This window comes from Alexandromys fortis, unplaced genomic scaffold (genome assembly GCF_014885135.2).
Source record: "Alexandromys fortis isolate MF-2015 unplaced genomic scaffold, M_Fortis_MF-2015_v1.1 scaffold_324, whole genome shotgun sequence".
Lineage (NCBI taxonomy): Eukaryota > Metazoa > Chordata > Mammalia > Rodentia > Cricetidae > Alexandromys > Alexandromys fortis.
The window spans coordinates 244641-262175 of NW_026068221.1; the positions used below are offsets into that span (position 1 = coordinate 244641).

Here is a 17535-nt window from a genome sequence, read left to right on the forward strand (position 1 = left end):
CTCCCAGAAACAGCTGGCAGGACTCTGGGAACTGAACTTCACCAGGATGCTCATCTGGGGTCGACAGAACTTTCTGCGTTGCTCAGACCAGGTATGTTATACCTAGACTGCACAGCCTGGTTCAAGATGCCAGAACTATGCTCAAGTAAATCCATACAGAGAGCCCTTACCCACGTGTGGTGGTTTGAAAGAAAATGGCCCCCAAATGGAGTGGCACTTTTAGGAGGTGTGGCCTTGTAGGACTAGGTGTGGTCTTGTTGGAGGAAATGCGTCACTGTGAGGGTGAGATTTGAGGTCTCTTTTCTCAAGCTTCATTCAGTGTGAGAGTCAGTTGACTTCTTGTTGCCTCTGGGTCAAGGTGTAGCACTCTCAGCCCCCCGCCATGATTATAATGGACTGAACCCCTGAAATTGCAAGCAAACCACCCCAACTAAATGTTTTCTTTATAAAAGTTTCTGTGTTCATGGTGTCTCTTCACGGCAATAAAAACCCTAACTAAGGCACCAGGAATCTGGCACTGGCCTCTGTGGGTTCGTTACACACAAACACATGCGTGCAGGCACATGCTCACCCCCTCCAGGAATATAATAGACACAAAGAAAGATCTTGCTATTTCAAAGATATGGCAGTTAGTTCTATAAAATCCTCCTGAACTGCCAGCAAGAGGGCACTACTTTGTCCATCAAAAATGTCATCAGGATATTTTGCACCAAGATCTAGTTTATCAGGGAGGATATAAGTATGTGCTAGTTTTTAAAGATAACCATTTCTGGATGACTAGAAGTGTTCCCCACTCAGACTGAAACTGCTCAAACAGTAGCTTAAAAGCTCCTCCAGGAACTGGTCCATTGGTTTAGCCTCCCCCTAGCAATGGGGTCCAAAAATGGCCTGGCTTTCATAGCCAAAAATCTATCAATTGACAGCTTTTTCAAAAATATTTAAGGGTGCGGTTGGGGGAGGTGGTGCACACCTTTAATCCCAGCATTTGGGAGGCAGAGACAGGTGGAGTTCTGTGAGTTTGAGGCCAGCCTGGTCTACAGAGTGAGTTCCAGGATAGCCAGGACTGTTTTACAGAGAAATCTTATCTCGACAAAAACATAATAATAATAATATTTTAAAAATATTTAGCAAAACTCTCATTAGAATCCAGCAAAGGATGGATAGGCCTCCTTCCTTTGCTTTGATTTGGGCCACTGCAGCCCATATAGGAGAGATTTGCCCCCATGAGATAATGTTAGGAAGACCTCCCTCTCTGCTTCCTAGGCTCAGAGAGCAGCAGTTGGCAGAACTCTCTAACCACTCCTTTCCCAAGTCACTACAGGCCCTCCAGTCCTCCATAAAGGCTATTCACTGGACTACGTGAGAGAAGGGAGAAAAAGAAGCATAGGGGCCTAAGGGCAAAGCCTCAGACATAAGGGCAAGGCATCTGGCACAAGGGTGGAAAAGGAGGTAAAAAGAAAGGAATAATCTCACAAAGCTTTCAGTTTATATTGGCATACAGAGAAGTTAACAATCTCATAGGTGGTTACAATAGCATCAAGCATGCATTTTCACAGAGTCACAAAAAACTAGTGAATCCAGCAAGGAGATGCTTTACATCTCAGAGGGGGCATGGCTGTGAATTTTCCTACAGCTGGGGGCTGGGAACACAGCCTTGGTAGCTGTACTAACCTGCTGGCTTGAGAATTTCATTGGCATCTAACTGGCTGAGTTAAAAGGTCCTCTTCTGGGGACCTTGCTTTTGACTCCAGCAGGGTGCCAGAGTGAGAATTTTTCTCTCTGAAGCTAGTTTTAGCGACTCGGGCCCTTTTCCTGTATAAACATCTAATTTCCTGGGCTATGATTCTGTTAGTTGAAATCAAGGTAAAGGGTAATAAAATTAGTAGCCTGTTAAGTCAGAGCAGAATACCAGTAAATTACACCTTCCCTAGTCTACTGTTAAAGCAGACATACTACCTCCTATATGAGGCTCCGTTCTTATCAGTCTGTCAATACAGAAAGTTTGTGGGGGGCTATTGTTATATAGATTTGGCTGTGAGAACAAATGCTTGATTGAATACTTTTCCCACCATAGATTCATGGTGTGGGGGTAGGTATGTGGTTACCCCACAGGAAAAGTCAAGTTTATACACTGCTGGGAGACTATAAAAGGGAGAAAAGCCATGATTTCAGATTTCTACAGAATTGACAGTGACTTATCCACAGGACAAGTATGCCCGTAGCTCTGCAAAAATGGGTTAGTCCAGGTGGAGTGTACATATATGATGTGGGAGTACCCTCTGTGTGCTGTGATTACCATTAATGAATAAAGAAACTTCTTTGGACCTATAACAAGGCAGAACTTAGGTAGGCAGGGAAAGCTAGGCTGAATGCTGGGAGAAGGAAGGGTGGAGTCAGAAAGAAGCCATGGAGCTGCAGCCAGAGACAGATGTGCTAAAACTTTGCTGGTAGGCCTCAGCCTCGTGGTGATGCACAGATTAATGGAGATGGGTTAAATTAAGATGTAAGAGTTAGCCAATAAAAAGCCAAGCAATGATTTAAATAATACAGTTTCTGTGTGATTATTTTGGGGCTAAGCTAGCCAGGCAGCTGAGAACAAGCGGCTCTTTCCTCCCAACACATATACACTACCCGTGGATAGTTGAATAGATCTGTCAGCTGGAAATTCACTGTGTAATACTTGTCTCTTTATCTTTCCTTCAACTTTTTTATTTCCCTGTCTATCCTGCATTCTGTGTCTGATTAGTTAGTTGTGCTTGTTATGTGGTATATAATATCCACTGACTTTGTAATCCATTTGCTATGTGGTTTACTATATCCACTGAGTTTGTAATATAATTGTTATGTAGTTTACTATATCCATTGAGTTTGTAACAGGTTTTTGTTTGTTGTTATTTTTCTTGTTTTTTTTTTTTTTAAGTTCTCACAATGTAACCCCAGTTAGTCTATGACTTGTTATATACAACTCAGGGTGGCTCTGGATTTACAATCCTCCTGCCTCAGCCTACAATTTAGTAGGGTTAAGGCATTGGTGCCAAAGAACTAGCTTCAGCAGGTAAAAGATTGGAGAGGAAATATGAAGTTAGTAAATATTAAACACACAGAGAGAAGTCTTATCTGAGGGGGCAAAGCTTAATTTTTTATTTTATTTTTCTCCTCCTCCTTCTTATTCTTATTCTTATTTTTCTCTTATCCCTTTTATACCACCCAAGATAAAATTCTCTATGTAAGAAGGAAATCACTGCATAACCCCAAATTACATATTTTCTGAGAATGAATTAGAATCTTTACACAGGAAGAAATCACATTATGATCACAAGTCACATGCTTTTCTTAGATGCCCACAAGTAGTTCAAAAATTTCCTTTGTATTAATTTTCCCATCATAACGTTTTCACCCCAAAGCAAAGATTCTTTTATCATTGATCAACAAAGTTTTAAGCAGGCCAAGTATATTTGAGCCAGTTCCTTTGTACTGGCAGGCAGCTCGTTGCGGCTTCAGTGCAGCAGATTCCTAGCCTAATTCTACTCCACAAAACCTTAGAACCCAAAGAAAAACATATAGGCATCCTCCTGAATATTAACCTTCATCAGGCGATGAAAGGAGACAGAGACAGAGACCCACATTGGAGCACCGGACTGAAATCGCAAGGTCCAAATCAGGAGTACCAGGAGAGAGAGTATGAGCAAGGAACTCAGAACCACGAGGGGTGCACCCACACACTGAGACAATGGGGATGTCCTATCGGGAACTCACCAAGGCCAGCTGGCCTGCGTCTGAAAAAGCCTGGGATAAAACCGGACTCACTGAACATAGCGGACAATGAGGACTACTGAGACCTCAAGAACAATGGCAATGGGTTTTTGATCCTACTGCACGTACTGGCTTTGTGGGAGCCTAGGCAGTTTGGATGCTCACCTTACTAGACCTGGATGGAGGTGGGTGGTCCTTGGACTTCCCACAGGGCAGGCAACCCTGATTACTCTTTGGGCTGACGAGGGAGGGGGACTTGATTAGGGGAGGGAAAGGGGAGGCGGCAGTGGGGAAGAGACAGAAATCTTTAATTTATTAATAAAGAAATAAATAAATTAAAAAAAACCTTAAACAAGTGGTCTAGATGACCATCTGTGTTTCTTTTCTCTGTACATGCAATAGGGTCATTTAATTTTCTTCTGCAGTTTTGTTTTTTTTTTTTCAAGGTGCCTACAGAAACCTGTGATTAATTCTATAAGTTATATGACCAAGGAATTCAGCCCTAACCTTGGGTGTAGGGACATGGTTGCTTTCTTTATCAGCCTGTTTATCCACAGATAGAATTCATGGGTTTATAATGTATAAAACTTCCTTGTTCTTATTTTCCATCCTTGGCAAGCCTCACATCTAGCAAAAAGAAGGCAACGCCAATCTTATTTCTGTCTTTTGCATTTCTCATTGGAGCAATTGGCAGAACAGTCTAAACCATTTCCCTAATCATCTTTACTAATGGTACAAAATACCTGTATCTTTAAATCATTGACCCAACAAAGCATCATTGCTGTAAATGGAAACAGCTCTTTCGTTTCCCTACTGCTCAGACCCAAATAATCACACAGAAACTATATTAATTACCATACTGTTTGGCCAATAGCTTAGGCATATTTCTAGCTAGCTCTTACATCTTAAATTAACCCATAAATATTGTCTTAAAAACTGCTTTAATGGCCTGGCATGCTGTCTCTCACCTTTAACCCCAGCACTTAGGAGGTAAAGACAGATGGTTCCCTTATCTTCTTTTCTTTTTCTTTTTCTTTCCTTTTTTTTTTGAGACAGGTTTCTCTGTAGCTTTGGAGTCTGTCCTGGAACTAGCTCTTGTAGACCAGGCTGGCCTCGAAACCACAGAGATATGCCTGCCTCTTCCTCCTGAGTGCCAGGATTAAAGACATGTACCACCACTGCCTAGCGAATCCCTTATCTTCTGAGATGAGAGTCTCTCACTGAATCTAGTGCTTACCTATTGACTAATAATCTCCAGTGAGTCAGCTGCCTCCCAGCTCGCAGCCTTGCTAAGGTTGCAGATGTGTGCATGACTACACCTTGATTTTTATGGGGTGCCAATAATTGAAACTCATGTCTCCATGCTGGCACAGCAGGTACTTTACTGAGTCATCACCCCAGCCCAAAATTACACATTTTTAAGGATTATATATATATTAAAAATTATATACATATATAATCCTTAAAAATGCATAACTTTGTATGATATATATGCTTGTGCACCAGAAGAGGGCACCAGGTCTCATTACAGATGTTTGTGAGCCACCATGTGGTTGCTGAGAATTGAACTCAGGACCTCTGGAAGAGCAGTCAGCACTCTTTATTTATTTATTTTTTGCCACAATAATCATTTTTATTGAGAAATAAAATCACATGATATGAAATTAGGATCATCAAGGAAAATTCGGGCCATAAGGTCACCAAGGTCAAACAGCTACAAAACATCTGGAATGAAAACAATGTGAGGCCCCAGGGAGAATTGTTTTATTAGTGTTGAATAATGCCTGATGTTTGGAGTTAGAATTTTCTCCATTTCAAGTCAACTATAATCACCTCTGAGGGCTAGATTGATTGGTAAAGGACAAAATTAGCAGAGCAATGGTCATCTTGAAAAAATCCTTGTGTAATTGAGAAGTTAGTCTTGCTTTCATATTACTCAAAACACTTCTTTCTGGGCAGAGATGGGAAGCAAAGTATCTTGCTGTCCTACTAACAGAATGTTTAAGCTATTCTGCACACCAGGAATATGAGGATTTGGGCATTTCCTCAAGGTAGTGTGATATGAAGGGTTCAGGTGGCTGTACCTCCCAACTGGAGGGGAGAAGGGGAATTATTCTGAAAGGGTCGCTGGGCACAAAGGACAAGAATTTGGCAGGGAAGCTACTTCGTTTATAGTTGAGCTAAAGAGCTAAGAGCTTAATTTGGGTAAAGCCATAGTTTCAGTTTCTTCAGCCTAGACAGAAAGTATAAGGCATTTTATGAGAGGCAGAGACAAGTAAAGCAACAGATAATATATCAACGATGAAAGGAACAAGGACAGAGATCTGCGTGTGTCTGGCTCTCAGCTTTTGTCCTTGGCTAAAGCCAGTTTTTTGCTTCTCTGGATAGTCAGTATGACAATATCAGAAACTAGGAGAAAGGACTTCCAAAAGGGCTTCTGCGGGCATCAGAAGATGCAGGCTGAGAAGCCATGAGAGGGAAGGACTGTGATGAACTTAAGCATCCTTTGGCGAAGGGATTCTCAAGTGAATTGTCTGCAGACTTGGTACCTGAGAGGAGATCTTGTCTGGGAACTGGCTTGGTGGTTCATTAATCTTGCTCAACAGTTGATTGGCATGAAAATCATGATCTACATGCTCCTAAGGAATACCAGATTTATTGTTGAAATAACTGGAAGAGGCACTTGAAGTTCCGGTGGGAGGTGTCTCTCCCTTCCTTGAGGGTACAACAACGAGCAGTCAGCACTCTTAATCTCAGCGCCATCTCTCCAGTCCAAAAGTTATACAATTTTGATGGTAGTTTAGTGGTCAGTGTGTTCTTTGAGTGGCAATCCCTGGGTTTAATCCCAATACCACAAATAATAATAAAAATAATTATTATACGTTATGTACGGAGGCAGAAGGAAAGGGCTCCTGCCCTCATGGCATTATGGCTTCGGTGCCTGCGGCCTCCCATTCGCCGGTTCTATCCTCAGACGCCGGGACATCTCTCTCGATGCAGAAATGTAGCCAGAACCGGCAGTCCCCTCTATGCGGTACTCAACGCTCTTTTATTTTGGTTTCAGGTCTGTGGATGACGCCCCGGAGTGACAGCTAACGTCTTTTCTTTTGCGGTTTATTGTTGAACCAGTAAAGTCAGTGAACCCTAAAAAGAAATTTATTATTATATTATTTTGAATAAGGAATGTAATCATATTATTAAAAAACTAAAGTATAACTAAAATCATATAGTAAAAATGTCCTTCACATTGCTACCCTCAACCACCTAAACTACTTTTCCCACTTGCAACCAATATTAATAATATCCTTCAAGAGATCATTAATGGGGGGCTAGAGAGATGGCTCAGAGGTTAAGAGCACTAGCTGTTGTTCTAGAGGTCCTGAGTTCAATTCCCAGCAACCACATGGTGGCTCACAACCATCTGTAATGAGATCTGGTGCCCTTATCTGGCCTACAGATATAAATGCAGACAGAATACTGTAAACATAATAAATAAATCTTTTTTTTAAAAAAAAAAGAACCTTAAAAAAAGAGAGAGATCATTTATGGGGGCTGGAGAGATGGCTCATTGGTAAGAGCACTGGTTACTTTTCCAGAGGATCCAGGTTCAGTTCCCAGCATCCACAGCTCACAACTGATTGTAGCTCTGATTCCAGGGGATCTGGCACCTTCACAGATATACATGTAGGCAAAACAACAATGCACATAAAATAAAAAATAAATAAATGATAACTTTATCAAGACTGATTCTTGGCATTTTGACCCAACAACATGTACTGATATACTGGAGCTTATTCTGTATTAATATGAAGAGATTCCTCATCATGTCTGTTGCTGTACAGAATTTCAATATTTCAATACAGGATTGTTCTGGTTGGTTTTTGTCAATCTGACAGAAGCTAGAATCATCTGCTATGGGATAATGTTCTTGCACCCTGTAAAGATTTGTCACTTGTATTGGTTTAATAAGATGCAATTTGGCCAGTAGCCAGGCAGGAGGTATAGGCAAGATGATCAGAAAAAGAGAATTCTGGAAAGAGGAAAGCCTCAGTCTGCAGTCACCAGCCAGATGCAGAGGAAGCAAGATGAGAATGCCTTACTGAGTAAGGTACCAAGCCATGTGGCTAAACATTGATTAGAATAATGGGTTAATTTAAGTTGTAAGAGCTAGTTAGTAATAAGCCTGAGCTAATAGGCCAACCAGTTTATAATTAATATAAGCCTCTGTGTGTTTTTGGGACTGAATGGCTGCAGGACCATGCAGGACAGAAACTTCCATCTACAGTCATCCAAGAATAGGGAATCTCAATTAGGACAATGCCTCCATCAGATTGGCCTGGAAGCAAGCCTACAGACAATTTATTAATTAATGATTAACATGGAAGGGCCCAACCCACTATGGGTGGTGATACCCTTTGGCAGGTGGTCCTGGAGTACATAAGAAAACAAACAGCAAGCCATGGAGAGCAAGCTGATAAGAACCATTTCTCCATAGATTCTGTTCCAGGTTCTGCTTGAATTCCTGTCTTGGCTTCCCTCAGTGGACCATGACTAAAGAAAGGTAAGCCAAATAAACCCTTTCCTACTAAAGTTTCTTTTGTTCAGGGTCTTTATGACAGCCACAGGGAGAAAACTAACACAAAGATTATTCAAGTACTACATTATTGAGAATCCAATGGTTTGGCTATAGTTCCTTTTTATGTCAGCTTTCCTGTGTGTCAATCTTTACACATGGGTACATTCACAGGATGAATTCCTAGAGGTCAGATTCTGGAATGAAAACCGTGTACATTTGCAACCTGTCAAATACTATTAATATGACATCCATGGCTATAGTACCAATTTACAATCCCACTAGTAATAGAAAAAAGTTCCTGTTTCTTTACCCCCACACATAACAGAATGGTATCCAATTTTTGATTGTGTGTTTTAAATATACAACCAAAAAATACCAAAAGAATAAAAAAAATGTCATATAAAAAGTGGCATTTTGCCGGGTGATGGTGGCGCACGCCTTTAATCCCAGCACTCGGGAGGCAGAGGCAGGCGGATCTCTGTGAGTTCGAGACCAGCCTGGTCTACAGAGCTAGTTCCAGAACAGGCTCCAAAGCCACAGAGAAACCCTGTCTCGAAGAAAAAAAAAAGTGGCATTTTTATTTCTTTTAGATATAAGTGACTTTTCTCTTTGTTGTGGGAAAACAGGAATGGGAACCACCACACCCAGACCAGGCACCAGGGACTGCATGGAGAATCGAAGGAATGTATTCACTTTGGCAGGGACTCGGGAGAGTAATCTCCAAAAACCTGGGCACACGGACCACGGTGTCTTGGACTAGGCTAGTCAGCATCATTTCTGACTACTTCTGTCATTGGTGGGTTCGAATCATAGCCTACGTGACTGAGGACCATGAGCGAGAACTCAGCCTATTTGACTGAGGATGAGGAGTGGGAAATTCCAGAAGTAAGCACATTTACAGCAACGGAAAGAGGGGCAGACAGGGCAGGTCTTCTACAAGCAGCTGCAAATTTGAGATAAAGCCCTGTGCTTTTTTGCTTCCTGACACCAGTGTTTTTTTTTTTTTTCCCAATAGTCAAGAGCCATTTGCATTTCCATATCTTTGAACTGTTTCATCCATTATGCTTGATGGTATGTGGATTTGAGTAGGTAAAGGGGTACCCTGAGGGTTTGGAAACACTATTTCTGGATGTGCCTGGTGACAGTGTTTCCAAAAGAGGTAACATTAGAAACATCAGATGGAGCCAAGAAGACTTATGTTTATGAGAGTGAGCAGAAACTTTCCCTGTTTCTGAATTCTGTATTTAGTGGGAAAGTCTGATTAAAACCCACTCAAGGAAATAGACCGAGAAGGACTTGGGTCCCTGTTGTTTTGCTTTGATTTTAACAGCAGTATTATTAGTTGTAAGAGGCATCATGCCATAATGTGAACTTGGTGGTCAAAGGACAAATTTGTGGTATCGGTTCTCTCTTGTCACCCAGAAGTAGGATCCAGGGATTGAACTCCGGTTGTTCTGCCTAGCATGGCAAATGCCTTTGTCCACTAAACCATCTAGCTATCTTTGCTTTTCTTTTAGAAATGGCACCCCGCTCTATAGCCCAGGTTGACATCAAAGCTAGACTAGCCTTTGCCGCGCCACTGCAGCCTGAATACTGAGACTGGCCAGGGGTGCCTGGATTGAGACTTGGAGGCTTCTTTTCAGGTAGAAGACCAGCAAGCTTTAGTTTGCCCCAGCAACCTTGTATATCTCTACTGCTTCTGTGGAGACCCACCGGCCAGAAAGAACACAAACATCCTTGTCAATTACAGACCACAAGGAAGTTCCGCTGTCAGTCAGGGGGAGTGAGGGCAGCTATATCCCAACAAGCCTTGAATTCAAGAGATTTTTGCCTCAGCCTCCTGGGTGCCTAGATTTCAGAGATATATCACCAAGCTTGGTTCCTGGGAGGGATCCATATCAGTAAGAAATTGAATGTGAATCAGAGTTGTCTATTAGAAATGTGTGTACACCCTTGGGGATATCCCTTATAAAGTGAAATAGATGGCTGGGCAGTGGTGGCGCACACCTTTAACCCCAGCACTTGGAAGGTAGAGTCAGGCAGACTTCTGTGAGTTCAAGGCCAGCCTGGCCTACAAGAGCTAATTCCAGGACAGGCTCCAAAGCTACAGAGAAACCCTGTCTCAAAAAACAACAACAAAAAAATAAAAAAGGGAAATGGATGGGACTAAAATACTAAGAACCACCGACTGGTGATCATAATCAATGGGAAGAAGAGCCCCAGTGTTAGCAGCTTTGAAGAGAAGCAAATGTTCATAAGACCTGCCTGAGGGAAGGAAAAATCAGAAAGTACATGGAAATAGAAATTAGCCCGGAAAGATACGGTGTGTCCTTGTACACAAGGATGGCAAAGAATCGCTGTTCAGAGGATAATTAGGCAGTGTTGATAATCTTTGCTTTGTAGCAACCAACTATGTCTAGCAATGCTAGGTCATGTTAGATTAAATTGGAACGATACTGCATTACTAAATCAGGCCAGTCACATTATGTAGTAAGTAGTCTAAAGCTTGAAAAACCATAACCACAGGGCTAAATCACAGCCTAACAAATAACTGCTGAGTCCCTGAGGCAAGATACCTTGGATACAGCCTTCTAAAGACAGCATGATACAGGTTGAACATACCTAATGCAAAATTAGAGGATCTGAAACACTCTAAAACTTTCTGTGCATTGCAGAGACCCAAACCCAGGGTCTCATGCATGGTAACAACAGTTTCTTTACTTTCTTTTTTTATTCTTTCTTCCTTTCTTTACCAAAATAAGATGCGAAAAGTCAAATAATCCGGGTGTGGTAGTGTTGGCCTGTAACCTGAACACTTCAGCAAACCGGGCAGGTGGATTAGGAATTCAAGATTTACCTTGGCCAGCTTGGGTCATATGAAATCTTGTCTCAAAACAAAACAACAAATGATCGATAGTTCACCTTTTTTTTTTTTTTTGTTCTTGGCTTGTTTGTTCATTTTTTTCTGTTAATATTTTATAGACTATTGTGAGTTACCCTTTAATTATTTCTGAACTTGTAGGAGGCACTAAATAACTTCAGGGGGTTACTCAGTCTGGGAACTGAGGGTCTCCAAATGTCGAACTCCATGAGGCCCATTCAACTTGATAAGTAACACTGTCTCCTTTCTGGCCATGTTGTTTCCACTTCCACTGGCACATTAGTCCCCAATTTACCTCTTCCTCCACTGCTTTTTTTTTTTTTTTACAGCAGTAGGGATTGAACCCAGGGCTGTGTTCATGCAAGGCGAGTGTTTTATTACTGAGTTACATCCACCACCCCTTTTAAATTTTTTATTTTGAAACAGGGTCTTGGTACATTGCTCAGGCTGACCTCGAACATGCAACCTTCCTGCTTCAGCTTCAGGAGTGGCTGGAATTACTTTCCAGATCCTACTCCTTTCCCTTACTACCCACCATTCTACCTCACTCCAAATTTCTCTCCCAAAGCTTCTCTCTGTTTCTAGTATTGCCCCTCTTCTTCATCTGCACTTCTACCTTAAGTCTTCCCTGTTGTCTCTTCTCCCAACTAGTGAAATATCCTTACTACTATTTTCTTTTTCTCCAACCCAGTGTATGCACTGCTGTTAAAGTGATCTTTCTAATCTGTCAATGTAATCCACCATATAAACAAACTGAAAAATAAAAACCACATGATCATCTCATTAGATGCCGAGAAAGCTTTAGACAAAATACAACATCCCTTCATGATAAAGGTCTTGGAGAGAGCAGGAATACAAGGAACATACCGAAAGATAGTAAAGGCAATATACAGCAAGCCAACAGCCAACATCAAACTAAATGGAGAGAAACTCACAAGGATCACGCTGAAATCAGGAACAAGACAAGGTTGTCCACTCTCTCCATGTCTATTCAATATAGTACCTGAGGTTCTAGCTATAGCAATAAGACAACAAAAGGAGATCAAGGAGATACAAACCAGAAAAGAAGAAGTCAAACTCTCATTATTTGCTGATGATATGATAGTCTACACAAGCAACACCAAAAATTCTGCCAAGGAACTTCTACAACTCATAAATACTTTCAGTAATTTAGCAAGATACAAGATTAACTAAAAAAAATCAGTAGCCCTCCTCTACACATATGATAAAAGGACTGGGAAAGAAATCAGAGAAACATCACTCTTCACAATAGCCACAAATAGCATAAAATATCTTGAAGTAACTCTAACCAAAGTGGAAGACTTGTATGACAAGAACTATAAATCTTTGAAGAAAGAAATTGAGGAGACACCAAAAAAATGGAAAGATCTCCCATGCTCTTGGGTAGGTAGAATTAACATAGTAAAAATGGCAATCTTACCAAAAGCACTCTACAGATTCAATGCAATGCTCATCAAAATCCCAGCAAAATTTTTAAAAGACCTCGAAAGAACAGTACTCAACTTCATATGGAAAAGCAAAAAACCCAGAATAGCCAAAAACAATCCTGTACAATAAAGGAACTTCTAGAGGCATCACAATCCCTGACTTCAAACTCTACTATAACTACAGTACTGAAAACAGCCTGGTATTGGCATAAGAACAGACAGGAGGACAAATGGAATCGTATGGAAGACACAGATATCAATCCACACATCCTCAAACACCTGATTTTTGACAAAGAAGCAAAAAATATCAAATGAGAAAAAGAAAGCATTTTATTTATTTATTTATTTATTTATTTATTTAAGATTTCTGTCTCTTCCCCGCCACCGCCTCCCATTTCCCTCCCCCAATCAAGTCCCCCTCCCTCATCAGCTCAAAGAGCTATCAGGGTTCCCTGCCCTGTGGGAAGTCCAAGGACCACCCACCTCCATCCAGGTCTAGTAGGGTGAGCATCCAAACTGCCTAGGCTCCCACAAAGCCAAGAAAGCATATTTAACAAATGGTGCCTGCATAACTGGATATCAACATGTAGAAGAATGGAAATAGGCCCATATCTATCACCATGCACAAAACTCAAGTCCAAATGGATCAAAGACCTCAAGGTAAAGCCAGCCACACTGAACCTTACAGAAGAGAAAGTGGGAAGTACACTTGAACACATTAGCACAGGGAACCACTTCCTAAATATAACCCCAGCAGAACAGACACTGAGAGAAACAATTAATAAATGGGACCTCCTGAAACTGAGAAGATTCTGTAAGGCAAAGGACATGGTCAACAAGACAAAACGACAGCCTACAGAATGGGAAAAGATCTTCACTAACCCCACATCAGACAGAGGTCTGATCTCCAAAATATGCAAAGAACTCAAGAAATTGGTCATCAAAAGACTAAATAATCCAATAAAAAATGGAGTACAAACCAAATATGAGTGAGTATATCCCATGTTCCTCTTTTTGGGTCTGGCTTACCTCACTCAGGATAGTGTTTTGGAAGGAGGTGGGAGGTCCTTGGACTTCCCACAAGGCAGGGAACCCGGACTGCTCTTTGGGCTGATGAGGGAGGGGACTTGATTGTGGGAGGGGGAGGGATATGGGAGGCTGTGGAGGAGAGGAGGCAGAAATCTTTAATAAATAAATAAATAAATAAATAAATAAATAAATAAATAAATAAAATGGAGTACAGACCTAAACAGAAAACTCTCAACAGAGGAATCTAAAATGGCTGAAAGACACTTAAGGAAATGTTCAACATCCTTAGTCATCAGAGAAATGCAAATCAAAACAACTCTGAGATTCCATCTTACACCTGTAAGAATGGCCAAGATCAAAAACACTGATGGCAACTTATGCTGGAGAGGTTGTGGGGAAAAGGAAACACTTCTGCATTGCTGGTGGGAATGCAAGCTGGTGCAACCCCTTTGGATGTCAGTGTGGCAATTTCTCAGAAAATTAGGAAACAAGACCCAGTAATACCACTTTTGGGTATATATGTTAAATCATGCTACAAGGACATGTGCTCAACTATGTTCCCTTTTCTCTTACAGATCTCTCTCAGATAAAAAAGCAGCTAGATTCCTTTTCTACTAACCCTTTTGCTTACCCATTTTATCTCTTAATCAGTACCAGATATTAGAAAAGAGTTAAGAAAGGTTGAGGAGGGTCCCCAAACCCCAAACTCTTATACAAAAATTGGTGAAAATGGCCTTTAAAGTTTTTAATGCCCGAGAGAAATCAGCTGAGTCTTTCTGCACCAGATACTAGGAAAGAGTTAAGAAAGGTTGAGGAGAGTCCCCAAACCCCTATATGGGAATTGGTGAAAATGGGCTTTAAAGTGTTTTTTTGTTTGTTTGTTTGTTTTGGTTTGGTTTTTTTTTTTTTTTGTTTTTTGAGACAGGGTTTCTCTGTAGCTTTTGAGCCTGTCCTGGAACTAGCTCTTGTAGACCAGGCTGGCCTCGAACTCACAGAGATCCGCCTGCCTCTGCCTCCCAAGTGCTGGGATTAAAGGCGTGCGCCACCACCGCCCGGCGCCTTTAAAGTTTTTAATGCTCACGAAACTGAGTCTTCCTGACAGACAAAGCTACAACAATCTACAGGCCCAGGCCTTAGCAGCTGCCCTAAGGTCACAGGACGGGGGACAAGGGAAGCCAAACACAAGGCTCTACCCTGATAGAGCCCAGCCTAAGTCAACCTCACAGACAAACTGTTTCAAGTGTGGCCTAAGTGGTCACATGGCATGATATTGCACTATGCCTCCTCCGAGGTTATGCCTTATCTGCCAGCAACCTGGACACTGGAAACCACAATGCCCCCATGCAGGTTTGTCCTCTATGCCACACCACAGAGGTCCAGCATCACCATCAGCAAGTGAAACTGTGCCAGCCAGCCCTCGAGCTTCTCAGCCTTGGTTGGTTTATCCTGTAACTCTATCCAAGCCTAAGGTAAAGCTGCAGGTAGTAGGTAAATCCATTACTTTTATTCTCACTTGGGGCTTATGTTCCCCTCACCAATTTCAGTTAGGGTAGATGGTACCTGTTCCTCCCCACTTAAAACTTTGCCACTGCCCTGCATTCCTGCAGGACAATTTTTCTCTCATTCTTTCTTAGGTGTTTGCCCAGCACCTTTACTGGGTGGAGATATCCTTAGCAGCTTCCCCAAAGCTTTGTTCTGCTTCTTGGAGCCCCTTTTTTACCCCACCCATCCCTGAGATCATATTTTACAGGTTCAGTTCTGCCAGACGTGTGCCTGGGCCAACCCACAAGGGGCTCTCCACAAACACCAGCTTCATGGACACCAACCAGGCGAAGATTGGAAGGTTAATTTCACTTATATGCCTACTCATAAAAAACTCCGTTATCTCTTAACACTTGTGGACACTTTTACAAGATAGATATAAGCATTTCCGTTCTCCAGGGAAACAGCAGATGTAGTGGCTCAGGTACTCCTGGACCACATCATTCTTTGGTTTGGTTTCCCATGAACCATCCAGACGGACAAGGATGGACTAACTCATTAAACAACAACTTGATGAAGGAAGGTCATTGGTTAATTAATAAAGAAACTGCTTGGCCTGATAGGTTAGAACATAGGTGGGTGGAGTAAACAGAACAGAATGCTGGGGGGAAGAGGAAGTGAGCTCAGACACTATGTGTCTCCTCTCTAGGGCAGACGTGATGAAGCAAGCTGCCGGGTCAGACATGCTGAATCTTTCCCTGTAAGACTGGTGCTACACAGATTACTAAATATGGGCTAGGCAAGATTGTGAGAATTAGCCATTAAGAGGCTAGAACTAATGGGCCAAGCAGTGTTTATATGAATACAGTTTGTGTGTTGTTATTTCAGGGCATAAGCTAGCCAGGTGGCCAGTAGCTGGGCGGCAGGAACGCAGCCCGCAGCTCCATCAACAACAACTAACCAGACTCTCTATTGAACTCAGGTCTCTCGAACCTCAATGGACAGGACCTCACACACTAATCCTCACCACCCCCTTGGCTGCCAAGCTCTTGGGACACCCATGTTGGTACCATCTCTCCAGGCTCAAGCGGGTGCGTACTCAAGACACGTGGTCTGTCCAGCAGACAGGACCTTCCACCCTCCAGTTTTCCAGGATGCCACAATAAAGGGCCTACCTGCTCCTCATTCTGGCGCACTCATCTTTGGTGATAACAGTTTTTTTTTCCCTAGACACCTGCCTTCTCACCTCCCCCAAGGAACAGATTCCTGCCTTCTCTGGGATGACAGTTCATGGGATGCCTCTCCAGCCACACCTCTCGCTGAACATGGACACCTTGCTCTCACCTTCCCCACATTGCCCCATGCCTGCAGGAAGTATCCAGATTTGAGTCTATCTCCTTTTTTCCCAAAGAGAGCCTAAATGTTTGTCATAATTATCACTTCAATGTCCTGTCATCCCTATATCTAAAGAGTCTGGAATGCTAAGTTGGGAGCATAGGCCCAGGCACCTCGCATCTATCCCAGCCCCCAAGCCTGAGAGTTATATTGGTCTGGGCTCCAAATCCCAGCAGACCAGGTCCTGACCCTGAGAGTTATATTGGTCTGGACTCCAAATCCCAGCAGGTCAGGTCCTGACCCCTCCCTGGTGGGGGGGGGAGGGTCAGGACCACTCCTACAGTATTTAAATGAACTCCCAAAAGAGGAACACTTGGTTTATTTTTCTTCCTCCTGCTGGTTGTGTTCATGGCCTCCTGGTTCCCCCTTGGGGCCACCCAAGAGTGCAGAACTCCCATTAAACCTGGATATTTCTTTTTTAAAAAGAAAATATGTATTTATTTATTATGTATACAATATTCTGTCTGTGTGTATGCCTGCACCAGACCTCATTACAGATGGTTGTGAGCCACCATGTGGTGCTGGGAATTGAACTCAGGACCTTTGGAAGAGCAGGCAATGTTCTTTAGCTCTGAGCCATCTCTCCAGCCCAAACCTGGATATATCTTAATTTGGCTTGTTTTGATTTGGCTTGATTAGGATTTTGCATTGGCAGAGAGCTCGTGTTAGGAAAAATTCCCAAAAATATATATGACACTTATTAAAAGTAATTAAAAATATTCAAAAATATTATTGCTTCACTGTCTTAAATCTTCCAATATCTTCCCATTGATTGTAGGAAAAACTCCAAAGTATATTCATTTTATGTGTATGGATGTTTTGCCTGCATATATGTTTGTACACCCCCTGTGTACCTTGTGCCCAGCAAAGATGTCAGATCTGGTACTGAAATTATAGATGGTTGTGAGCCACCATGTGGGTGCTGGGAATTGAATTCGGGTCCTCTGGAAGAATAACTGGTGGTTTTTAAC

At 42.2% G+C, this 17535-nt stretch overlaps 1 long non-coding RNA gene and 1 other non-coding gene across 2 annotated transcripts; both read left to right on the top strand.

The window, feature by feature from the left end:
- Positions 1-6566: 6566 nt before the first annotated feature.
- On the top strand, positions 6567-6741 carry LOC126493565 (small nucleolar RNA SNORA57). The gene has a single exon (XR_007589824.1). It is a non-coding gene; the product is annotated as a small nucleolar RNA SNORA57 (small nucleolar RNA).
- Positions 6742-15450: 8709 nt separating this feature from the next.
- LOC126493563 (uncharacterized) lies at positions 15451-17217 on the top strand. Its single transcript, XR_007589823.1, has 3 exons — positions 15451-15530; positions 16152-16260; positions 16400-17217. It is a non-coding gene; the product is annotated as an uncharacterized lncRNA (long non-coding RNA).
- The last annotated feature ends 318 nt before the right edge of the window (positions 17218-17535 follow it).